The 25,100-nt window shown below is 36.7% G+C and overlaps 1 protein-coding gene across 1 annotated transcript in view; it reads right to left on the reverse strand.

Moving 5' to 3' along the window:
* Positions 1-20,363, reverse strand: part of LOC134529449 (protein still life, isoforms C/SIF type 2) — a 496,520-nt gene extending 476,157 nt beyond the window's left edge. Inside the window, exon 1 of the mRNA XM_063363556.1 lies at positions 20,252-20,363. The gene's annotated coding sequence lies outside the window, so the exon portion shown is untranslated. The remainder of the gene's footprint in view (positions 1-20,251) is intronic.
* Positions 20,364-25,100: the final 4,737 nt, after the last annotated feature.

The raw sequence follows: 25,100 nt of genomic DNA on the forward strand, positions 1-25,100 counted from the left end.
AAAATAATTCTCCCTGAAAATTTTAAACATTCAGAAGTTTAGTGAAGATTTTTGCCCATTACTACTGTTCATAAATCAGCTATACACGTCTGTTTACTAACAAATATATACCCGTAATTTTAACTACATATTGTTTTGATTTACATACAGTAACCTTTTTTTTATTATTCCACGGTAATTAATGGTAATAAAAAGGTATATAAAAATTTATTGTATCCTCGCCGCAACGAAAATATAAACGCCGAGGACTCGTACCAATAACATAATACAACTGCGTAACGTAACGTACAAATGTACCATACCTTTAAACATTTTAAATGATTATATACTTATAATTGCCCCGACTGTTAATAGTTACACTTATTACTGCCGGCTTTAAATATATATTAGGCGTGGCTTAGGATAGCAACATAACATCACGAGATACCATAGATGTAGTAGCCATAGAGTATATATCCATGGATTAAATACACTGCTACAGCTTGCTGCCGTGCTGTATGGCACGATATAACAATTTGCTACGAGAAAAAAAAACGGGCGCTTTCATTTTATCACAAATGGTCGTTGGCGCGTTCAGTTTTACCGAATCAGTAAGATTAGATAGCTAGCACGTGGCCGCCGAATCAACTAAGGAAAGCAGCATCGGCAAAACGTAAACACGTGCCTACTAGGTAAGTAAGTTATATTGATTGCAGCGACTTCACTTCGAAATTGTTGTATATCTGGAAGTATTTGTACTGTGCTTTTAAAATGCTTTAAAAACATTGTATACTTCCGAGTGTTTACTACGTTTTTTTAATTACGATCATGTCAAGTGAAGTCTGGGAGCATTTTTTTATTGATCCAAACGACAACAATTATGCAATTTGCCAAATTTGTAGTACGAAAATTTCGCGAGGTGGTTCTTCAAAAACAACAACAAACATGAAAAAACATCTTGGGAAACATACCGCGTTTATTGAAAATACCAAGAAGAGAAAACTTGATTCAGCAAATAGGGGCTTGGACTTACCAGCTCATGCAGAGAAATCAACTTCCTTGCCCTGCAACAGTGGTTCATTGTTTTCATCACCTTTGATTCCAGTCAGTCATCAGCCTTGTTCATCTCCTAGCAAAAGCAGCAGCACTACTTTGTCAATACCCCAGTCATCTGCTTGTACAATACTTGAACCTGATGATCCTAGCTCAACTAATCCCACAGACATTCTAAGTTTCAAACAGTGCCAAATGCTGAAACCGAAACCAAAACCAATAGCCAAGAAATCCCTTGTCCAACCAACACTCAAAGAATTTATAACTCAAACCTCACCTTTCAAACCAGGTGACTCAAAAGCTAAATCAATAACTAGACATATTGGAAGAATGATGTGCCTAGATAAGCAGCCTTTTAGTATTGTCGAGGACAGAGGGTTTACTGAATTTGTGAAATTCATGGAGCCAAGGTATGCAATGCCCAGTAGGAAACATTTTTCGAAGAAAGTGATACCAGAGATGTACAATGAGTGCACAGAAAGTGTTAAACTACAGCTGGCAGATGCAGAGTATGTGAGCCTTACAACAGACATGTGGACTTCAACTAATAACGACGATTATATGAGTCTGACGGTGCACTTTGTCGACAGAAATTTTGTTCTGCAACATCTTTGTATCGAGGTAATTCCATTTATTGAATTCTCACACACAGGGTCGAACATTTGCACTTTTATCACAGAAACTCTTCAAGAGTGGAATCTGAGTGAAAAGGTTGTTTGCATTGTGAGAGACAATGGTAGGAACATCGTAAGTGCCCTAGAGACATCACAGTTTCAACATCTCTCTTGCTTAGCGCATACATTTCAGCTTGTTGTTAAAGATGGGTTACTTAACAACAAGAATGTAACTAGTTTGACAGCAAAATGCCGCCGCATTGTTGGTCATTTTAAACACTCAAGTAAAGCATGCAAGGAACTGAAAAATGCTCAGTCTGTTCTGAGTGTAAAACAGCATAAAGTCATCCAAGACGAACCCACCCGATGGAATTCTACATTACACATGCTGCAACGTCTACTTGAGCAAAAGCAGGCAGTCACCCTAGCTGCAACGAAGCTCAATTTGCCTGCAGAACTTTCGACTGCAGATTGGAATTTACTTGCCCATGTGTCTGACTTACTGAGCATTTTTAACCATGCTACACTTGCTGTTAGTTCTGCAACTGTGACTGCATCAGAGGTAATACCGATTGTTAACAGCACACGTAGAGAGCTACAAAAGCCAGCACCCAATGGCTCAGGAATTCTGGGTATGAAAAATGATCTAATTTCTTCATTGAACTTAAGGTATGCAGAAGTGGAGCAAGAAATTTTGTTTGCAGCAGCAACACTTCTTGATCCTCGACTAAAATGCCATGTGTTTGTTAACCAAAAGTGTGTTGAAGTGGCACAAAATTACTTAATTGAAGAAGCAACAAAAACCAACTGCTCAGAGCCTGAGTTACCCAATGTCCAAACAAAGCAAACAGCAGCACCAGCAGCGAGTCATGGAATGTGGGCATTTTACAACAACATCATGAATGATGCCAAGTGTGAATCAAAGGAAACCTCTGTGAAGGATGAAATAAACACTTACCTTCAGGAACCAATTCTTCCTCCCACTGCAGACATTTTCAAGTACTGGAAGGAAAATTACAAATTCCCTAACATTAAAAAACTGGCAAAAAAGTACCTTAGCATACCACCATCCACAGTGTATTCTGAGAGACTTTTCAGTACTGCTGGCCTGATAGTTGACCAAAAGCGTCATCGATTAGACCCTGAAACTGTGCGAAGGCTTGTTTTTCTAAACAAAAACTTGTAAATTGTTTTGTTCACAGTAGTGACATTTTGTTGAGTTTTGAGTAGGCCCTATGTTTTTTTAATACATTAATTTTCATCCTCTGGGTTAATTTTTGTATGATCTAAAACTAGTGATGTCTAATTGTTAAAAAGTGAACTACAATATCTTTCTTTTATATGTACATAAATTAAAAGTTTAAAACAGTTTCTACAATTTGTATAAGTGTTGAATTTTTTCTGAAAGCTGTTTAACTTCCAAGTATTTGCTAAATGTGTGTGGCTTTAAATAAACCTCTTTAATTCAGAATTCAAGTGAAATTCTATGTATGTTAAAAAAAATCTCCTATCAGTTGCTCGATATAGGAATCGAGAATCGATAGGGAATCGAGAATCGATAGAGAATCGAGAATTGGGTATCGAGAATTGATATATTGTAATCGTCCCATCCCTAATCGAAATGGTGGAAAGTTCTAGAAAAACAAAATGGCGAAATATTCTAGAAAAACAAAAAGGTGGAATGTTCTAGAAAACAAAGTGGCCGCCGGGGTCAGAGGTCAAGGTCAAATCCAAGATGGCCCTGGAAGTGACGAAATCAAAGATGGCCGCCGAAAGTGACGAAATCCAAGATGGCCGCCTCGAATCCCTGAATCCCATGCCACCAGCCACTGCACCAGAACTTTCTATAACTACCCACTTGTGTTTCTAATTATGACAGTTCTAAATTGTGTGTTTTTAAGTTGTGACAGTTCTAAGTATTGACTTTCTACGTTACGACGTTTATAAGTTGTGTGGTTCTGCGTTGTGTGTTTATATGTTACGTGTTTCAAAGTTATGATCGTTCTAACTTATGACAGTTCTAAGTTACATGGATTTTTTTAGAGGTTTCTAAGTTATGCCTGTTCTAAGTTGTGTGTTTCTAAGTTATGTGTGGTTCCCGAACATTTCGAATGCCATATTTTTTTTATCGTGATCAGAACTAACAATCGAAAGGTCAGGAGAAAAACTGAGGCCTAGAGTCACGCAGTGTGACTCATGGTGATGTAGGGTTATGCAGGTGATGTAGGATACGGAAGGTGGTGTATGATGACATGGTAATTCAAGGTGGCGTCGAGTGGTGCAGGGTAATGCAATGAAGCGCAGTGTTATGCAATGTGACACATTGTCACGCAGAGTGACGAATAAAGACGCAGCGTAACGAATATTGACGCAGAGTGACGAAGAGAGATGCAGAATGATGCAGGATAATGCAGAGTAATGCAGTGTTACACGGAGATAAGGACGACGCAGCATGACGTAAGGGGACAGAAAAAGACGCAGTGTCACACGAGGTTACGGAGGGTAACGCAGCGCAGGGTGGCCAAGAGTGGCACATGGTAATACAGGGTGACGCAGAGAAGTGCAATATGATGCACAGTGACACAGTGTGACGCCGAGTGACAAATAGGATTATGCAGTCACGTAGTGTTATACAGCGGTAAGTACTAAGCAGCTCAACACAGGGTGACGCAACGCAGGGTAGTGTAGGGTGAAGCAGGATGGAGCAATTGAGTTGCGGTGGATCTTCGAGAACCACAGAGAGAAATACAAATTCGTGATCCAAGCCATAGCATGACGTGAACAGTTCCTGCTTTTTGTGACATCGCGGGTCGCTATCTTCATGCTGCGAGAAGAACTCTTTGAACCCGAAAGTTCAAGGAGAATACAATAGGCTACTTCATTTTAAATGCAGATTATTTAAAGAGTACGTCAGAGACACAGATTTGAAATGAGGTCGCCAAGAAATTGAACTGAACCATCCCATTACCAGTTTTTGCTGTTGCCATTATAGTTAATTCCATTCATTTTTTTTTATTTCGGTATCGTATGCGAAATATGCACTGAACTCAAAACCAAGCACCAGAAAATGTCTGCAATGTTTGTTTAAAAATATGGTTTTTCTTGAGGTATGTTTATGCATACCCAACATAACTAAAAATGTCTCACACAGTGCTGCAAAGTGAGCTCTCATTGCACGCAAATTAATCAATCGCTGCTGTACTCTGAGTCATCCTAAGTCACCCTGATTTACCATTTGCCAGCCTGTATTACCCTATCCTACACTGCGTCACCCCGCTTCACTTTGCATAACCCTTCATAACCTTGCTTCTATCTGCGTCAATGTCTCATCGCGCTTCACCCTGCGTTACACTGCATCTTAGTTTGCGGCTGTCCTAATGCTTGTACTCACCCGCCATTTCAAACCACCGCATTTACGTATTATATTGGTTCCTGGTAAGCTCTATGGATGTTTAAATTCCTGTCATGATTTCTGCCAATTTTATCGCGAGCTATTGGCCACACCTTATTTTATATTTGTAGGAAGTCAGGTATTTGTTTGTAACTAACACAATTTTGTTCGACTTGCTCTGTTATGGTCACTCACTAGAAGTTGTGTTTCCAGACCTGGATAATATACACAAGTCAATCTCTATAGCCTACGTTAATATTGTCGTGTGGATAAATTGTATTTGCAAACTTAGTAAGTAAGTAGTTTTATTATGTATCAATAAAAATATTCCAGCACTAAATGTTTTTTTTTTTTTTTTCAAGTATTACGGCTACATTTTGGTCACATCGTTTTATTGCCTAAAATTAAATTTTCTAACACTCCTACTGCATAAACGTACCTAAAAAGTTATATATTTAAAGTGGTGTCTTAGAACTTCCAAAAATGTCTTCAATTGTCATCTCGTAAACCATGTCACACACTTACGACAACAGGAATAACATAACATATAAACAGTAGTACTTGGCCGTGAAAGTCAAAGAAAACACTATTCACCCCATCTAGACATTACTTTTTCCCAGATGTGATCGGTCCATGGGTTATATGGTGAGACTTAAAAAACGGGAAAGCTTGGCAGTGACGAGCTTTCCTTCAAGTACACTTACGGTCTGCGTCAATTAAGACGAACGTTAAAGGTCTCGTTTGAGTGAACACACAAACCTTATATATACTTACATCTTACCCAAAAGTTCTTAAATTTTTAAAGTTTTGCATGTTTCACAGTTTAATTTTCGTTATTTCATCGGCGATTTTAACTGAATCAATATATAACTATAACTAATTGTTTCACAAAGGTTCTATTACTTCAATTAGTGTTATTTAATAGATATGAGAAATTAAATCCTATAATGAATCTAGATCATTAAAACTAATGTTATATGAGTAAAATTAAGCATTTGTATGAAGCCTTTGCAAAAAAAAACGTTTTTGTTAAAGGATTCGATTTATAAATATTGTTTTATTAATTTACGACTTATGAACTAAAAAATATGCTATTTACGTCAAAGATCGCATAAAATAGTTTCATTTAAGACCGCATAACCCACGAATACGTGCTCGTATTTCATGCTGGGATTTAAATATAAATTGTCGGTTAGAATTCTCAAAGCTGTTAAATAAACAGCTATTCGGGTGCCTCACACACTTAACAGCCGAACGCCCATAGTTATAGAACGCTTGTTTGTAAGTGCTAAGAAGAACCAGGGGTTGAGGACAGCACCGCCTCACGCGAAGTGATGGCGACCCGGCCTGCAGGCTCGCCGCGGCGCCACTCCAGTGCCCGAGGCGCTGCGCAAACACTCGCCCCGGGCCGCGACAATCTTCGCAGTCCGCCCTCGAGGCCGGCGGCCTTTCACTCGCCACGACGGGCCCTTGTTGCGAGCCACCCGGTCCCCGCATCCCCTTGTGCATTGAACGGCAATGTTTGCCAACAGAAATGTGTAAGAACCCACCAGGGCAGCAACTAGAGGCTCTGGCACCCGGGGCATGAATTGATTCATGCGCCCCTCCCCCCCTCTTTTTTGCACATAGCACACCAATAGAGCGGGGAGTCTGAGGACCCTCCCACTGAAAAATGGTGCTATTTAAGCATTTTCGGCACCTACATGTAACAGTTTCTGTGCTACTGTAACTTCCATGCATGAACCCACTAGTAGGAATTACAATGCAAGCGATTTCGGCGCCCCCACAGCTTTGCGCCCGGGGCGTATGCCCCGCTTGCCCTCCCCCTAGTTGCGGCCCTGGAACCCACGTGTCACGGCGGAAACAGTTTCCCCGTTTTTGAGGTTATGTGTACTTGCGCGCTTCAGTGCGGCGAGAGTTTTTTATTTTATTTTATTTGACAAGGAGATATTACAAATTTTTACTCCTTGAAAGTACAAATTAAAAATGTATATATATATATATATATATTTTTTTTAACAAACACGCGTTTCTTTTGGAATACCATAGGTAAACAAAATCACGTGTCAGCTGAGTTTCACATTGCTGTTGTCAAATCGTAAGATAAGCTGATGGCACGCGCACAAAACAAGTATGTATTTGCGTAGACAACTTATTGGATTCTGGACTGAGGCCGCGTGAGTTGCGGCATGACTTGTCGCAGCCATTTACAAGGGTGGTTAAGAACTGGAGGCTTGGTGTTCTGCTATAGTATTTGTATAGGGCTTTTCACAGCCGATATGTGATTGGCCCCTTCGAGTCGCTGATTGTAGGAGAGTATGGCTAACCAGAGTGAGTCTGCCCAGTAGGAGCAGCAGCTTAGACTGTGACTTGGGTGATTGGGTGGAGGGTACGTGGCTTCAGTATAGAAGCCAAGAAGTAGTAAGTGACTCTGGCAACGACAACCTACGATTTAGATGCACTGACTTTGGTGTGTGGATTGATATTTCTGCCGTTAACTGGCCCCTTCGGCTGGTGTGGAGCAGTTGCCAGTTTCTAATTGAGGATTCCTTCTAGATCAGTTCTTTAAAATGTTCCATTTTGGTAAATTTGCTTTGTGCAATCTTGGGTGATTTGCATTTGCAATATGCTATAAATTTGTTTAATAGCTTGAAAATAACTCACTAGGAAGAATTGTAATAATGCCATCATGTTGTGAATATTTAGAAAGAATTTAGAAAGAATATTTAGCGAAAAATCTCTGCGTAAGTTTCAGACGCTGTGGCAGAAAGCAGTAGAGTAACACCAGCCGTACAGACTTAAAATCTTTTATTTATCATTCTGCTCTAAAAAAGAATTTTTTGATCGACAGTTATTCCATGTATTTTCTCTACATAACATTTTGTTTTGACAAAAAAAATTAATTATGAAATATTTAAAAAAAATATATTATTATGTGAAGACTTATTTACAGCTTTGTGGTCACTACAAGGTATTTTGCATAGTAAATTTTATTAAAAGATATTTTGTGGCGACCTCATAAACATTAGTAGTATAACTTAGCCGGTTCTGCACCTGGGTCCGGACCTAGGTGCGAGGTGCCAACCCAACTATGACGTCACGGCCACCTCTAAAGTCACAGCTGACATCTTGGGTAAACTTTAACTTGACTTTCGACCTTGACCTTGATCGCAGAGGCCCATTCAATACGCCATTTTGTTTTCCGCTATATTGGATTGTGACATCACGGTTGCCATTTATGGTGTCAAATTCCTCGAAATTCCCCAAAAAAAAAAATCAAAATTCCTAAAAATTCCTAGAAATTACCCTATTTCGAGAGAAAAATTCCTATGTTGAAGGAAAATATCAAATTTTATTCCTGTAAAATGTAAACATCTAGAAAATTCCTAAAAGCTAGCCGTCCAAAGCTTCTGAGATCAAAACCCTTTACTTTTATCGCCATCATTTCACTATTCGTTACGGTCACCATCTTGAAATTCAGTCAATTTCATCAGATTTTTACAGGAAAAATTTCAAAATTTATAAGAAATTTTACGTCCAGTTTTTCATGTTTAAGAAATTTGTATTATTATTCTCTGTGAATTTGGATAAAATCTTTTTTTCATATCATTAAATATGTTGCATATTCAGTAAAACAGTTTGAAACATTTTTTTTTTCAAATTTGTTATGTGGAATAAATTTGTAGATTATTTTTGGTTTAGTATACTGAATGTTCACTATAAGAATTACGTTTACAGAATTCATTGTTGTAATCGCTGCAAGAAGCTATTATTTATGACTTAACTGCACGTTATCGGTGTGATGAACAACTTTTGCGAAGGTAAACTTATAACGTGTTACTAAAAAACATTGGTTGTACCAGTGAACTAAATTTCAGCTTGGGAAAAATTTTCGAGAGATAAAAACACCTCGATTTCTTGAGAGCGTTTATCACCCTAGCTCTTGCAGCTGTTTCACTGTGCCAGTACTTACGCAACACTACTACGGTCTGAACGCTCTAGTGATTCAGTATATTACGCCAGCCTCTTGAAAAATATGTCACTATAAAGGTTAAGCAGTATTCATACAATTTTTGTTGAAGTGATTATTACGTCGAACCCTTTATTTTTATGTGAATAGCGTTTTTATGTTTTTGACTAAGATAAAAAATTCATTTCATAAGTTAGTTGTTTTATAACTTATCTTTAATATTAACAATTTGAATTTCTTACATAGATGTGTTTAATAGCATTTAAAGATTTGTTTTGTTAAGTTAATGGAGAGTCTACGTTAAAAATTACGTAAATGGGAAGTATTTTAATGAAGTTATGTAAGTCACTGCCACATAAGACTTAACGGCAAGTTTTCGGTGATACACACACGGTCTAGCGGTAAACTTTCGGTATGTTTCGAAGCATAGTTCGACTCAACCCCTGTGCGAAAATTCAGCACTGGATAGCTTTTCACGGGTTGAAACCTGTATTTCCTGGGCGATAGGGGGAGGGCAAGGAAAGGAAATCCCTTCGCTGTTTGCAATGGCTTCAAATGTTTCAGGAAGCACGGGGAGCTTCTTAAAACAATATACGCACGGCCTATAAGAAGAATTATTTTTCTTAATTCAGTTCTCGAAATGGGAACATACATTGTTTTCAAAGTCAAAGCTTAATAAACCAGGGAGAAAATGACGGAAATTCCAAGGAAGGACCTGAGTATTGGTCACGGTACTTGTGCATCAGAAAACTCTCAAGTCTTTGGAGAATGCTTAAGAGCTAAATATTTCTCATCTGTTACTATGTCATCCTGAAATATATGTTGCGATAGTAGTTCTGCCAGTTAGTGCTTTAAAGTTAACAAGGTAATGTTTTTCAGGGGCTTTGTCTCTGAAAAGCATAATGTATGAAGCTAATAAAATATTTTTTTCTATTACAAAATGATATGTATATAATAGAAGAAATTATTTCGATGTATGCTAGAAAGTTGTTGGTTCTTCCTTACGTGGAGATAAAATTCAGGCAGTGTATTTTCTTTATTGAGATTTTCTAAGTTTTTAATTAAAATTAATAATTTTGAAATAAAAGATTTTATTAATCATATGAACTGTGTTTTTATTTTACGTAATACTTACACGAAAAATTTGGTATCCATAACAAACGTAAATGCTCCAGAAAATCTGATGGTAGATATTCGATTAAGCGCAAAAAGATAAGGTACAAATTAAAAAATGTATATATTTATATAGTTATACAAAAATTGACTGCTAGCAAAACAAATCCATTATATAATATTACAAACTTATTATTTAAGGACTATCCCTCCACTGCCGGCAGTCCCTAAAACCTACAAAAATATATGACGCAAGTTACATTAAAAATAAATACAAAAATTACTATTCAAAAAATACAGCAATTTACCATATTAAGAAAAACGCTAGAAGAGTGCGCAAACCTACCACTTTAAAAATTTAGTCCTCTTCACGAAAAGTAAGCTGAATAATGATGACGGAGTTTCTTTCCATTTCTCACAACCAACAACCAGAATAATCGGAGAAGCTGTACTTACAGTTTCCTTCGTGGGCGCACCAAACACACTCGTAGCTATTTCTCAAAACAGGCATTACAATTCCTTGCTGCCTGCAATAAATAAGTCTAGTCTAACCGCAACAGTCAAGCAATACGTGCTCGAAGCTCAACGTCTTTCAATCCAGGTCTCGTGTACTTGTCCACTTCATGCCCGAGCATTGCTATACAGCCAACAGACGTCGCGTCGCACACTGGTCCCAAATCCCAAAAAAAGCTGGCCAAAAGTCGAAAAAAAAAAGTTCTTTCTAGGAACATTTGACTGTTGGAATAGTAGTAGTGGTACCTCTAGCACGTATTAACACCGTTAGGGATGGGTAAGGGTCCTTACCTGGCTCAGGAATTTAGTTTGTTTCGAAGCGTCGAGCGTGTCGCTTTGTTAGCGTGTGACGCACCCAAAAATTCCTCAAGTTCAAAAACGTATAGAAAAAGTGAAAAGTGAACCGATTAGGATTCTGCAAAATGGATTATTCTCCAGAACGTAAGTACATTTCATATGTGTTGCCCTTAATTAATATTATTAATTATTTTAATAAAAAGTTAATAATAAATGAAGACGTGATTTCTATATCCCTTTTGAAGAATACGTTTTTAATAAAAGCCATAAGTTAAAAGTCCCACAAGATCCCACTCTGAAACCAAATGGCATATGTAGATCATTAATATTTTTTAAACATGTCAAAAATTAGCTGCATCTAGTTGCAGCTTTGGCTTCTGTTATGATTTTTATTCGATGATATGGATGCGCTTTTAAACCCGCATTTTTCACATTCAGTTTTGCGTTGTTTTTATGAAATATTATTTACAATAATATTGGTAAAAATATTTTTTAATAACCTTTAATTCTTAATTTTCAGAATCTGCAAACGATACCAAAAAAATGTCTTGCACGAGAAAGGAAATTTTCTATTTGTAACAACCACTGTATTAAATGAAAATATTAACATTTTGAATGAAATTGTTGAAACAGAGGTTGTGAAAAAGTTTAGACATCAATACATTTTGCCAAAAAATTTAAAAGATGTCATTGCGAAATTGATATCGAAGTTTAGAAAAAAGTGGAAACAGGTTAATAGAATTGAAAGAAAATTCTTCGAAAAATTCGATAATTGGCTCAACGTTCCTGTATATTTCACAATTGAAAATAAAGTTGCGGAGGCTTCCGCAAACAAAACATTTGGGCGTCCTTCGTCAAGTTGGGTCGATTTGAGTGAACGGTCAAAACGGAGGAAGACAGACAAGGTTCGAGAACATAGCGTCAAAGCACTGGCCTACACTACTCAAATGGGTCTCCGGGCTTCAGGAAATGTAATGCTTCGAAATTAATTAAGGATGTCACAGAAGGCAGTCCATCAAAAGCATCAAAGTACCTACCAGAAAGCTATGCAACGTGTTACAGAGAATACACGGTCAGGCAACGAAGCATTATCATCATTTGTTATAGAAAATAAACAGTCCAAAAGTCAGTATCAAGGAATACGTTCTTTAAGCGTAGAAAAATATTGTAAATTGTACCCGCCTTATAAATATGTACCTATTGGATTCTAAAAAGAAGAGTTACCCGGACAATTCAGAAGTTTCTGTAACTAAAAGTGTAGCTACAGTTACACTTCAAGCATTGTTAAATCATAAAGTTGAAAGAATTTTAATGGTACAATCAGAGGTAGTTAAAATTCTTCCTGAAAACGAAGTTTAATTTAGAATTAGTATGCAAATGGGGATGTGATGGCACTTCTGGTCAAAGCATCTACAAATAAACATTTAGCGATGAATATGGCCGTAAATCGGATGCCAACATTTTATTTATTTCGCTCGTTCCGTTGCAAATCTATGATAAAGTCAGTTCACATTTCATTATTTGGAAAAATCCTCGACCTTCATCGCCAAGATTTTGTCGCCCAATTAAAATTCAATTTATGCAAGAAACTGCCGAAGCTACCAGACACGAAGTTGATAGTATCAAAATGCAAGAAAGAAACCTTGCGCCCTTTCAAACTGTAATGGATGGAAAACAATTTAACATCAATTTCAAACTTGTGTTAACAATGGTAGATAGTACAGTTTGTAATGTTATAACAAATTCATCGTCGAGTATGCGTTGCTACCTTTGTCAAGCTACATCAAAAGAATTTAATGATATCGAAAGTATTTTACAAAAACCCATCAATGAGGATCACTTCGAATTCGTAATATCGCCACTGCATGCTTGGATACGGTTTTTTGAATGTTGTTTGCACGTGAGTTACAAATTAGAAATAGAAAAGTAGCAAGGGTGCAAGGACGATAAGGAAAGTGTTGAGAGAAGAAAAAAATACATACAACAAGGTTTTCGTGACAAATTAGGGCTTACTGTTGATCAACCAAAACAAGGATATGGAAATTCAAATGGAAATACAGCTCGGCGTTTTTTCAAAAATTCTAAAATTTAGGCTTCAATAACGGGAATTGATGAAGAATTGATAAAGCGATTTCATGTTATATTGCAAACAATTTCTTGTGGTTTTGAAATAAATGTACAAACGTTTCAGAACTACACTGAAGATACTGCACGTAAATTGGTCGAACTCTATCCATGGTATTTTATGCCTAAAACAGTCCATAAAATTCTTATTCACGGTCACAAAATTATAGATTCTTTGATTATTACTATCGGATAAATGTCTGAAGAAGCTCAAGAGTCGTGTAACTAGTACATAAAAAGATTCAGAGAAGATTTTGTGCGATAATGTGACCGAATTAAAAAATGGAAGACATTTTATGCATGCTTTTGGTAACGTCAGATCCACTGATCTCCAGTTTGCGTAAACTTCCTCCAAAAAAACTTCAATCATTACCGCACACGCAATTGAACTTTTGGATCGGCCATGATTTGCAGAATCAAGTATTCATAGCTCTTCGATGGATGCAAGCGACGATGGTAGTGGTGGTGATGACAATTAATCTTCAAAACATTCGTCGGATAGCGACTGAGAGAAGGTAAAATGTTAATGGAAATAATGTTAATTATCATTGTAATAGTTATTAGATATTAATTACTTTATTCTAGTAATCTCTTTTCTCGACCTTAATATCTAAAGTATTACAATTTGCAATTATTTGATTAATTATCATAGTCATCAAATGCATTTTATTATTTTTAAGTTCATTTTCGTTATCAGCAACCTTTGATACTCTTACACACAGAATTTATTGTTCAGAGAGTGACGTTTTCCCGAATTTTTTGTCTATATAACGTTTGCTTTTTTTTCAGTTTATGATACGTGTCAGCGTCTTTTGACAATATCTATGATAGCAATGATATAGTCGCCATTTTGATTTTTTCTTAATTATACTTTGTATTTATAATCAGTGACCTTTAAAACCCCCAGATACGAATTTTCATCGAAATTGATAAAGGCATTGACTTTTGGCCAGCTTTTTAGGATTTGGGACCAGTGTGCGTCGGGTCTATTTAACTTCGCGCGCCGCGAGCGCAGCACTCGTGAGGTCTGATCTCGACCAGCCGCGGACTCCGAATGCCAACGTATTTGCAAAACACACGCACACACCGTCTTCCAGGGCTGCCAACTTCCACTTATATTACAAATTGTCCCGCAAAGTCACAACTCGAGTAAACTCGTTACGCACTCCCCGCGCAACTCCCCAGCGAGTGAATAGAATTATTAACAACAAGAGCATTAATTAAATAAATTATAATTAAAACTAAACTAGCTATTAAAATAACAAATTTTAAATGTTAAAAAAGGTTATTTACAAAACTATAATTACAAAAACATATTTTGGCCAGAGGGCTGGTCACATATTTTCATGAAAATAATAAACATAAGAAAACTACCAGCCACAATTATACTGTTTTGCAAAATGCAACCCCTGAGGTGTGAATATGGGTAGTTTGGTTTTAAGTTTAATAATTATATATTTTTAAATAAATTAAGCATAATTAATTATTTTGAGTACCATCAATAAACATGCGAAATGTACCAACTCCTATTTAACCAGTTTGCGATATGTATTTAAAACCCCAAAGTTGGTAAATTCAATGAAAATTTGAAGTTAGATACAAAAAAAATTATCTAGATTTACGTATTGCTTTTTTTGTGTGTTTATGGAAATTCGGCTTTTAATGTGGGTGAAAACGGGGTAAGTCTAATTAAATAAGACGTAAATTAATGGCCATAATATTAAACAATTTAATTATTATTTAACGTATTTGCAAGATTCCGTCCTTAAGGGGTATAAAGGGGTTAAGTTTTGTTTAAAGAAAAAAATCCATGTTTCCGAATCTACCTAATCTAATAGTTATAAATTAAGAATTAACATTAAGCACATATAGTTAAAAATTGTATTTTTTTAACTTTCCAGATGTCGTCTATTAAGTGTGTGAAAGGGAGTAAGTTACGTTTTATCATAAAAAATTCATAACTCCATAGAAAACAAAGTTGTATTTAAGAATTTTAGCATAAATGACGAAAATAATTAATTACGTAGAGTACTTTTAACATTTTTCGATATTTGACCCCAAAAGCAGTGAAACGGGGGTACGTTAGTTTTTATAATAATAAATCATATATCCAAGCAAATTAAGATGAAAGTAAGAAACAGAGCAAAAATAACGTACAAAACAATGATTTAATATCATGTTTTAACCTTTACCATATTTCCGTAATCGACCGCAAAAAGGTGTGAAATGGCGTTCAATTTTTTTATTTTATAAGTCATATCTCTGAAGCTAAACAAGCAGGCTGTTAGGAATGTGGTAAAATTTATTAAAATGCTAAATATACGAAACAGTTTTTATAATTTGTTGTAGTTTTGCTTTTTAAACGTTGAAATAAAGTACATTTAGTTTTAAAAGATAATATATATAGCTTAAACCATAGTAATTGAAAGTGTTAGTGTAAGCGATGGAATAATCATAGTTAAAATGAAATAGGTGTTTGTTTAGCAATTTTTTAAATTGTCCACCTCATGAAACGAATACGAGGTAGGTGTGATTTCATCAAGGTAAAATACATACTCGAACACTATAAAACCGAAGTTTTAAAATCAAATACTTATCTATACCAAAAATTAAAAATGCCTTCCAATATCCAATTTAACAAATATAATTCTTAAACGGTTTTGCTATGAAATAAATATTTTATGCATCTGAATATTTATTGAATCTTTTTCTGTTAAATAAGATTGTAATAAATGAAATACTTTTTCTTTAAAAGGTAAGATTTTAGCAATGCGCTGAAATTGCGTGAGCGAAGCCGCAGGTTTTAAACTAGTTTCTAATAAAATAATATTAAAAAATTTATATGCGGTTAAAATGTCATGAAACATTCTAAAGCCTGAAAACTGATAGCTTGAAAACAATAAACTCATCGATACTCAAGGAGACGTAGCACCCAGCTAAGAGTTTCAACAATTTAATCAAATGCAACTCGTTTGTGACGGTAAAACCTTGACTACCAGATTACCACTTATAAAATTGATTGAAACTTTTATATATCAAAAATAGAAAATTAAAATAATCTTAATTTACAAGAATTAAACCTGCATGTAAATTTTGGACCTATACAGTGTTTATTATAAGAAAAACTATTAATTTATTTTGTTCCATTGAATGGCTTTTCTGTTGATTTTTACAAGACTTGCAGATATTAAATTTTATTTCCTTTATATAAAATGTCAGTCAGTGAATCTTCACCTAATCTGGAAACAAAATTGCAAAAATTAAAAAAAAATTATACTCTATTGTTCAATCATTTCTTAAATTGTTTTAGGTTTGAATGTGCAGCTTTCCTCAAAATTACAGAAGTTAGCTACCTTACTTATTTCTGCCTACTTAGACGTTCAATATAGAAATAATCTAGCAAGCTCAGTAAAATTTTCTCATTAAAATATAATGAAGTGATATTTTATGAATTTTTTGTAAGTGATATTAAATTTTTGTTTTCTACTTAAAATTTTGTGTTTTGGTACTGTGCTGTTAAAAAAATCGTGTGTATGATCTATAAAATAATGCTTTATGTAAAATAAAGATAATTTATTACATTTCCTAGTAAAAATCTTTATAGTAATTGAATAGTTTTTTTAACTTATATGAGATATTTGAAAATATTAACGTTTTCTGAAATGTATACAGCGCCAGCACAGAATCATTACTTCCTACAAAGCACCCGGGGTTGTCTCAACTTCAGCAGAGTAGATACGAGAACACACGGGCAGCCAAGAGCGAAAACCCTCGCTTCTGCCTTCCCTACTAACCCCTGGACCCTGACACTGAATCTTAAAACCATCTAAATGGTAGCACGCAATGAGAAGTTTTACACTAAATCATAGTAAAAGCTCGGAAACAACAGGCTAAAAAAAGTGTATTAACTGATATTATTAGTTTTAGAATGGGTAGAAAAAATGTACGATCTTTTTGTTGAAGCACTATAGAGCGGACATTATGCCTCCTATGACGATATAACCGACGCAAAAAAAAAATATAGTCTATTTGATATCTTCCGGTCTCGCATCGTATTAAAATTTTGTAGAAAGATATCGACAAATTGAATATTTTTAAAATGTATATAATATTACCTTTATTTCTACGAACTATATGATATTTTATATTTTTACATGGTTTTCTTCTTATTTTAGGAAGCGTGTTACCAAATCACAGCTGTTTAAGGAAAAAAGCTATTTTATTTACCCACTCTAATCAGTATTATTATAAAAAAATAAAAATTTTCAACCATGTGTAACAAAATGCTTCAAGTAGTTATTTTACAGAAAAGCCTAACGTGGGACTGATATTTTTCTCCAACATGTAAACACTGTACATAAACAAAATATAAAAAAAAACAGTGCGTGCAGTCTCTCCGCGTGGAAGAAGTGAAACTTCGTAATGTGGAAATGAAAATAGGAAGGGGTAGAAATTTGATTTTTAGTGAAATAATATTGTTTCTTTAAAACAAACTTTATTAACATTGCTTACAATTCACAATTGATCGCATCTTTTAATTATCATTTTCGAGTGGAGAAATATCCAAATCTATAACATTTACAATGGGATTATGATAACTAAAGTAAGATACGAAATGTTTGAGTCTATTTTTTTCAATATTTCTTGCAAAAACTGCATCAATGGTAGTTCCCACTTTGGTTTTCACGACGCTCACACTGTTTACTTCGCTGCATAGCAAGAATATGACGCGCATGTGCTTGGGATCTACCGACTCACTCCCTTTCTCTCTCCTACTTTATACCTTTGTGTATCTTTCTTTCTCTCTCCCTCTTGCGTTGTAATATTGGACGCTACTCGTTGATAACGCTCGCGCATGCGTTCGAGTGCCACGCATTCACTCTCGCTCTGTCTTTTTCTATTCCCCCTCCCCAGGAGCGTTAAACGTTTAACGCAACCTTGTTGGAAGTCGCATTAGAAGTTTCACTTCAATAAAACAGCTCCTCTCTTTGCCTTCTTCTTGTCACACAGCTCTTTATAAGCTATATTTGGCAACAACACAGTACTGCAGTTACTTCAGCGGGTCTGGCTGGCCAATCAGGACTGCAGTCGCAGATGTCACTTGGGCAATCACATAACACTCCAGTGGGAGAAACTCGACCTCAGCCCCTAGTCGTACAGGAAGCTGGCAACCCGCAACTCGGCACTGCTTGCCATGCAACCTATAACATTGGTCGCAGGCGCGCTAACATGTGAAAAATTTAAATTCCCTCCTAATCGACCCTAGAAACAACTTTGATGTGACTACATTCACATACGTAGGTCATGATAGCAATTTACTTTGGTCCAAGCATATAGAAACTATACTAAATTGTTTGACGTAAATGGGACCGAATGAAATGAAAGAGTACATAAGCAAATATGAACCGAATAAAAATCATTAATATTTTCAAACATTTTGGCGAAGATAGACAAAAATATATCTCAAAATATATATCCCTCGAGATAGGGAAATTTAAAGGAATTTGGAGTCACGTTTGAGGAATTTATAGGAATTTATATTCCAAGATGACCGCCGTGACGTTAGAGATCGGTTTGTACCGGCTATTCTATACTACTGTTGACTAAAGATATATTAAGTATACAAAGACAATAAATTGACTGTACAGTAAAAATTACTAAACATTACTAAATGCCAAAAATTAAATTTAGGAACTTTAAAAGCTTGCACTCTGATTAAAATACTACAAACTAACACATAAAAAATGAAATTGGCTAATAAAACTCCAATAAAATTGACATCCTTCAACAAAAGGGCTGCGTAAATATAAATACTTTATTAAAAAGAAATAAAGTTTTTACAGCTGGGCTTTCAAATCCAATTACAATATCATATTGATTTGACACCGCCCTTTTTATATTTAAATTAAACTTTTTTTCGTTACTCTCAACTTAATCATAGTTCCTATAAAAGTTTATTAACAAACGTGTAAAAGGCCTTTAAAAATATCTGGACAAAGTTCAAGTCCGGGAGAGACATTTGCAGTTAAAATTTCTTGCAAATAAATGCGTTCACAGCCGATAACAGTTTTTACTATACATTGAAAGTAGGTTCATGCTGGACGACGGCCGGTAAAATGGATACAATCACTCGCTGGGGTCATTTCTTCAGCGGGGGCTACCGACGCATAGACGACGTCACTTGAAATTCCGTTGTCGGCGGGGTGCAGATTTGTGTGCCATCATAGAACCCTCAAATCAAAAGTGTGTCTTCCTGGCACACACGAACACAAACTGCTTGCCTTAGGCAGACACCAAATATCGACGAAATCTTCACAGTAGTATAGAAAAGGGACAGAGACTTCGCGCCGCGCATTCAGACTGAACACTTCGAACAGAACAATGATAATAGGGCAGCTCCTTCTCTTTTATGAATAAGTCCTGTCTTTGTTTAGTGGGAAGAAACTTGCCAATTCATAGTCTTTAAAACACCTTTTTTCTTAAGTAGCTTATATGGGTTCCTGCAAAGTCCGTTAAGTTTATTCTCGAAAGCATACGGATTGCATCAGGTAGTTCTACTACATATGTAAAATTTAAAAAAAATCATAAGTGTTTAATAAACCAAATGCATTCACGGTTACGATTAAAGATTTGTATGACAAAATATTAACAATACTTACACTATTGAGTAATTATCCGTATGTTGTTACATTTGAACAATTGTGTTGATTCCCCGTCCATAGAGACTACGGAATAAGGTTTTCGCAAAAATATGCAACAAAGTATAACAGCTTACTTTTGCATGTGAAGATAAAGCAGCGGAAACCACTCACCTCCAAAGGAGTTACCCGATATCAGCAGATGAACACATGCGATCAGCAAGCAGTGGAAACCACATGCTGTCAATTAAGACAGCATATTTGGACAGTTATATGCATGTGATCAAGAAGCAGCGCCAACCAATCAAAATCCGACGAAGTCAACAGTTATCGGCAGCTGTGTACATACTAACAGCAAGCAGCCTTCACCGAGGTATACTACTGACAATGGCAGCTACGTTCACGTGAACAGGACGCAGTACGATCCACTCACCGGTGAGAAAGTCAAACAATATTCGGCAGCTGGGTTATTAACAGGAAGCAGCTTCTCGCAGATGGATGAGTCCCCCGACGTTGGCAGCTGTGATCATGCGAACAGGAAGCAGCAGCGAACACTCACCTCCGAGGAAGTGAGGTAGCAAAGCCGGGAGTCCGTGCTCTCGATGGAAGCCTGCTGCACGATGCCATAGCGACTGTCTCTTTCGTAGTCGGAGCGTAGGCTGTCCTGGCGGTCGAACATGCTCCTGCGGAACACACGGGTCACACACTTCCCGTCAGCTCCCATCACCTCCCGTCACCGAACTATTTATAAGTTCAATATTTTTGTTGTTGCTCGAAAACGAGTCTATTCAAGGAGCTGATTGCATATGAAAATAAACACAATGTTACACAATGAAGCCACCTACATCCTAATCTAGCTTGACTTTCCAGTAGCAGAGGAGCTTTTGGTGCAGTAGCATCTGTTCAGAAGAGGGTGACAAAGGTGTGCAATGAATTGGTTTTTTGATAGAAAACCAATATACATCTTAAATTGTAAAATGATTTTAATGACTATTCCTTTAGTGGTTTTTCATGTATAACATAATGTTTTGAAACTTCTGTGTTTGGTTACAAATATTTTTTAAGTAATGCAACGTTTTCGGGGACCATACAGAAAAACAACTAAAAACGCATTACGAAATTATAATATTCTTGTAAACTTATTTAAAGTAAATCACTAAGACTACCAAATAAATAAATTTTAAACAGTTAGAACAAAATTTTATTATGATTTTAACTTAAATTGATTATGATTTTTTTATTATCAGATCACATCATTGTATGGTACCTCTCTAAATCAGCTCAATGTTACGAAGTAAGGGTATTGATAATCTTTTTAAAGTGACAATATTTCTAACGTTAACATGACACAAATATAATTTTAATTAATGCTGTATTGCATTAAAAATGTTATATAAGTTAGATTAACCATAATAGATCCATTTATTTAGAAATTTGGAGAATTAATGAAAATATTAGTATTTTTTAATAATACTTATTGCATGTTATATAAATGAAGTTTTACTAGAGTGTAAACTCAAGATTATTACCCCAATGCTTTGAAGAGCTCAAAAAAATTAACACAGATATAAGTCCATAAAAAAGGCATACAGGCCAAATATAAGACTACTTTCAGAATGTAGTGGCTATGCTGTGATATAACCAAAAAGTCTACCAATCAAAAATAAGTGAATCCATTGATTTTTTTAAGTTTTTTTATAGTGTATTGTTTTTTTCCTTGCGCGTTGGGTTTAAACATATTATTTTATTATCTAATTTAAAAATTAAGATTTTTTACATGCTTACATCCAAATACAAATAAATTTTCAACTGTTCTTTATAAATTTGTCATGTAAGGCAGCAGCTTAATTTGAAAAATCTATTATCATCATCATTAAAAGTAATTAATTATATTTTGAATATTGTGTTTATATATGACTGATGAATATCGCAAGAAAATTAGTCTGTATAGGAAACAAAGAACATGTTGTGTTTGTATATACACCAATTAAAGTAATTTATAGAATAGCAGAAAATATTTAAAATGAAATGTATCTATTTATACTTAAAACCACGTGGATTACAATAAAATCTTCCGATTGAATGGTTTTAAGCTTCTTTTTTTAAAACAGCGTAATGGTAGCCAGGATACAGAGCGTACAAAAGTTCTGACAAACTAAGATAAACTAAATGAGAACTCTCGTAACAACGCTGTCTGCTCCACTTTATTACGATACATTGATATGATAACTTCTTTGGCTATTCAAACCTCGTTTCTTAAGAATATCGTAAGGGGTAAAACGGCATCGAGAGAAAAAGAGAGAATAAGACCATTTTTCTAAATAAACATGAGCTAGCAAAATTATTACTCATTTCTAAATTACTCTTCGGGATATCAATAAATATTGATCAATCAATAATAAATTATTAATAACAAATATTATTCACTGTTGAAATTATCACACCATAAAATGTTATATTAAGATTTTCAGAACCCCAAATATAGTACTTATCGGCACAGACCTTCCTCAAATTAATTTTTTACATTATTACCATATTGTCACAAAGTGAAAATAAAAACAATTAGTATTTTACGAACGGGAATTGTTTATACTTATTTTTAAATAGCTTATTCTTATTTGAACTCGACACATTTACTCCCTGGTGGGCTGTGATATAGTTTATCAAAAAATAATAATACGTGACAAATATATACCCTGTCAAACTAAAGCGTGGAAAGAATTATACCAGCAAAAAAATTACTTACACAGCTCATACAATACGTATATAACACTGTCCAAAATATACTGAATTACAAAAGTATTTAAACTATTACGTACTTGAAAGAACCCTATTTTCTTGCGCAAATGGCCCGCAAGTCGGAGGGCGTCAGGCGCAGGTGGGTCCCTACCGCCGAGACCCGTCTAACCGTGCAGCTTGGCAGGTTTCAACCTGAGCGTGAAGCCCGCTCAAGGTACCGAGGCCCGACAAGTTCTCTGCACCGTTCGCATCCTATTCTCCGTCCTATTCAAGTCAGAAACTAGTTAAGCCCAAAAACCAATTTGGACAGAAAAGTCCAAGTTCCCGCCCATTGCTTAGTAGTTTATTTCTACTCTGTCCCACTCTTCTTCCGGAACCATACTTCTGTTTCCTGTAACCAACCTGCTTGTTATTAATGCATGTAATTTTTGCATCCCGCATGTAAGTGCTCAGGGTTTTCCCTGTATCTATGCAGGGTTTACCTGGGCCCAACTTATCTATATTTAGTCTAGAATAGTCAGTGAGGGGAGTTAGTCATGGCGCCAAATGCTGCCATGGCTGGCCAATCCCCCTCCTAGCACATGATGTATGCTACCTCTCCTGCATGGCTTAACACCTGCATGATTAGAGCGTATAGGCTTCGGCCTAAGACGCACTTAGTCTCTCCCTAACCCATACCCCTCCCAATACACTTAGTTTTTTAGTTAGGTTAGAAAAAATATTAATCGTTTCAAGCGACTTGCGAGATAACAGACGGGCCGCAACAGAGCCCCAGCCGCAACCGCAGCAGCTAGCCACTCAGGGCTACTTCGGTCCCCCGCGGCCGAATCTCTGGGGCCTTCCGAGGTACCCTCCACCCCAGAGCTTCGGACAGTACCTGCAACAGGCAAGTACCAACCGATTCGCGCCCCTCGAGCAGCACTGCGAGCCCAGCTACAATGAGCTGAACTACCCAGTGCTAGTCAATAACGCCTGGAAGCGAAAACAGGGGTTCAAAAAATATCTTACGTGCCCAAAATGGCCAGGTCAAGCCCCCACGTCCCCCCCAGGACAGGCCTTCGCAGCCTGGGCCAGACAAGCCCCAACAGCCTGCCCAGGACAAGCTTGTGGCTGCTAGGGCTGCCCCAGCTCCGGCGAAGCGAACGCCCACGCTCACTCGACCACAGGTAGCACATGCACCTGTGGTAAGCATGGCGGTAGACGCAGCACCAGTGCTGCCAACTGCACCACCCACGCCCCTAGAACAGCCAGCCCTGAAACCAGGGCTGGCCGACTTAAAAAAAAGTTCTCGATCAGTTGCGCACTTTTAACACAGACGAAAATCTGGCAGCAACCATTGTCCCCATGCTCATGGTTATATGGTGTGACCCGACCGTCTCCCTCACGGAAAAAGCCCAGGCAATGATGGACTTCTTCCAATCCCTAGCTGCCAAGCTATATGGCAGCAACTAGAAATGCCCCGAGTTGCATAACAACCCCGGCCGATAGGTTTAAGTTTCATTCCCTCTTATTCTGGAATGCACGCAGCATTAAACATAAATTACCGGAATTCATTTACCTCCTGGAAAAATATAAAATCAAAATACCTGCTATTAATAAGACGCATTTGCGGCCGACAGATCGACTCACAATATTAAACTATACAGTTTATAGGCGCGATAGAGAACAAAATAGAGGCGGAGGCGTAGCTTTGGTAGTTCACCGCAGCGTCAAACACAATGCATGCCAGCTACCCATCTTACAAAATTTAGAAGCAGTTGGATTAACTTAAATATAAACCAACAAAACATTAGACTCATATCAATGTACGCTCCACCAGGTAGGTCCTTCAGTGTGGCTGATCTCGATGCCCTGTATGAAGCAGCCCCGAGCTTCCTCGCTGTGACATAATTGCAAAACACCTAGAGTGGAATTGCAGGCGCGCGACAGAAAATGGTGGGCTTCTTTACACCCGCATCAGCTAAATAAAATTATCAAGTTCATGCTGCTTTTGAGCTCACACACGACTCAAGTACACTGAACAATCTACCTGACATACTAGATATTGTACTAAATAAGCGTGTAACCTCAGTATTCTAACTCGAAGTTGTACACGACATGTCGTCCGACCATTTCTCTGTTCACTTAATGTTCGACAATGCGATCACGGAAACCAACCCGCCACGTAAAATTCGGGACTGTAAACATTCCGACTGGGAAGGCTTTAAAACTCATGTCGCGCAAAATCTGTGAGACATCGTGGACATAAATGATAGTGAAAGTTTAGAAACCGCGATAACTATATTTAATGTGGAAGTCCAGTATGATATAAACCAGTACATCCCAGAAAATGAGGTTAAGTTAGTGCACAACGAACTGCCAGCATACATCCGCGATTTGATATCGCGAAAAACAGACTGCTTCGTGAGTACACACGACGACGCACACTCCATACAAAACCCAGAATAAATGAGTTGCAAATTATTATCTCGGATGAAATCTCATTGTGGCGAAGCAGCCAGTGGGAAGCAAAAATCGCTCGACTAAAGATTCAGGACGGGAGTGTCTGGATCATGAAGAAGCGATTTTTGAATAAATCAGAAAAAATTCCGCCCTCTAAACCAATAATGGCTTAGCTTATCAACCTCTTGACAAAGCACGAGCTTTCGCCAGTACGTTGGAAGCAGCCT

The sequence above is a fragment of the Bacillus rossius genome, chromosome 2 (assembly GCF_032445375.1).
Source record: "Bacillus rossius redtenbacheri isolate Brsri chromosome 2, Brsri_v3, whole genome shotgun sequence".
In the NCBI taxonomy this organism is placed as follows: Eukaryota; Metazoa; Arthropoda; class Insecta; order Phasmatodea; family Bacillidae; genus Bacillus; species Bacillus rossius.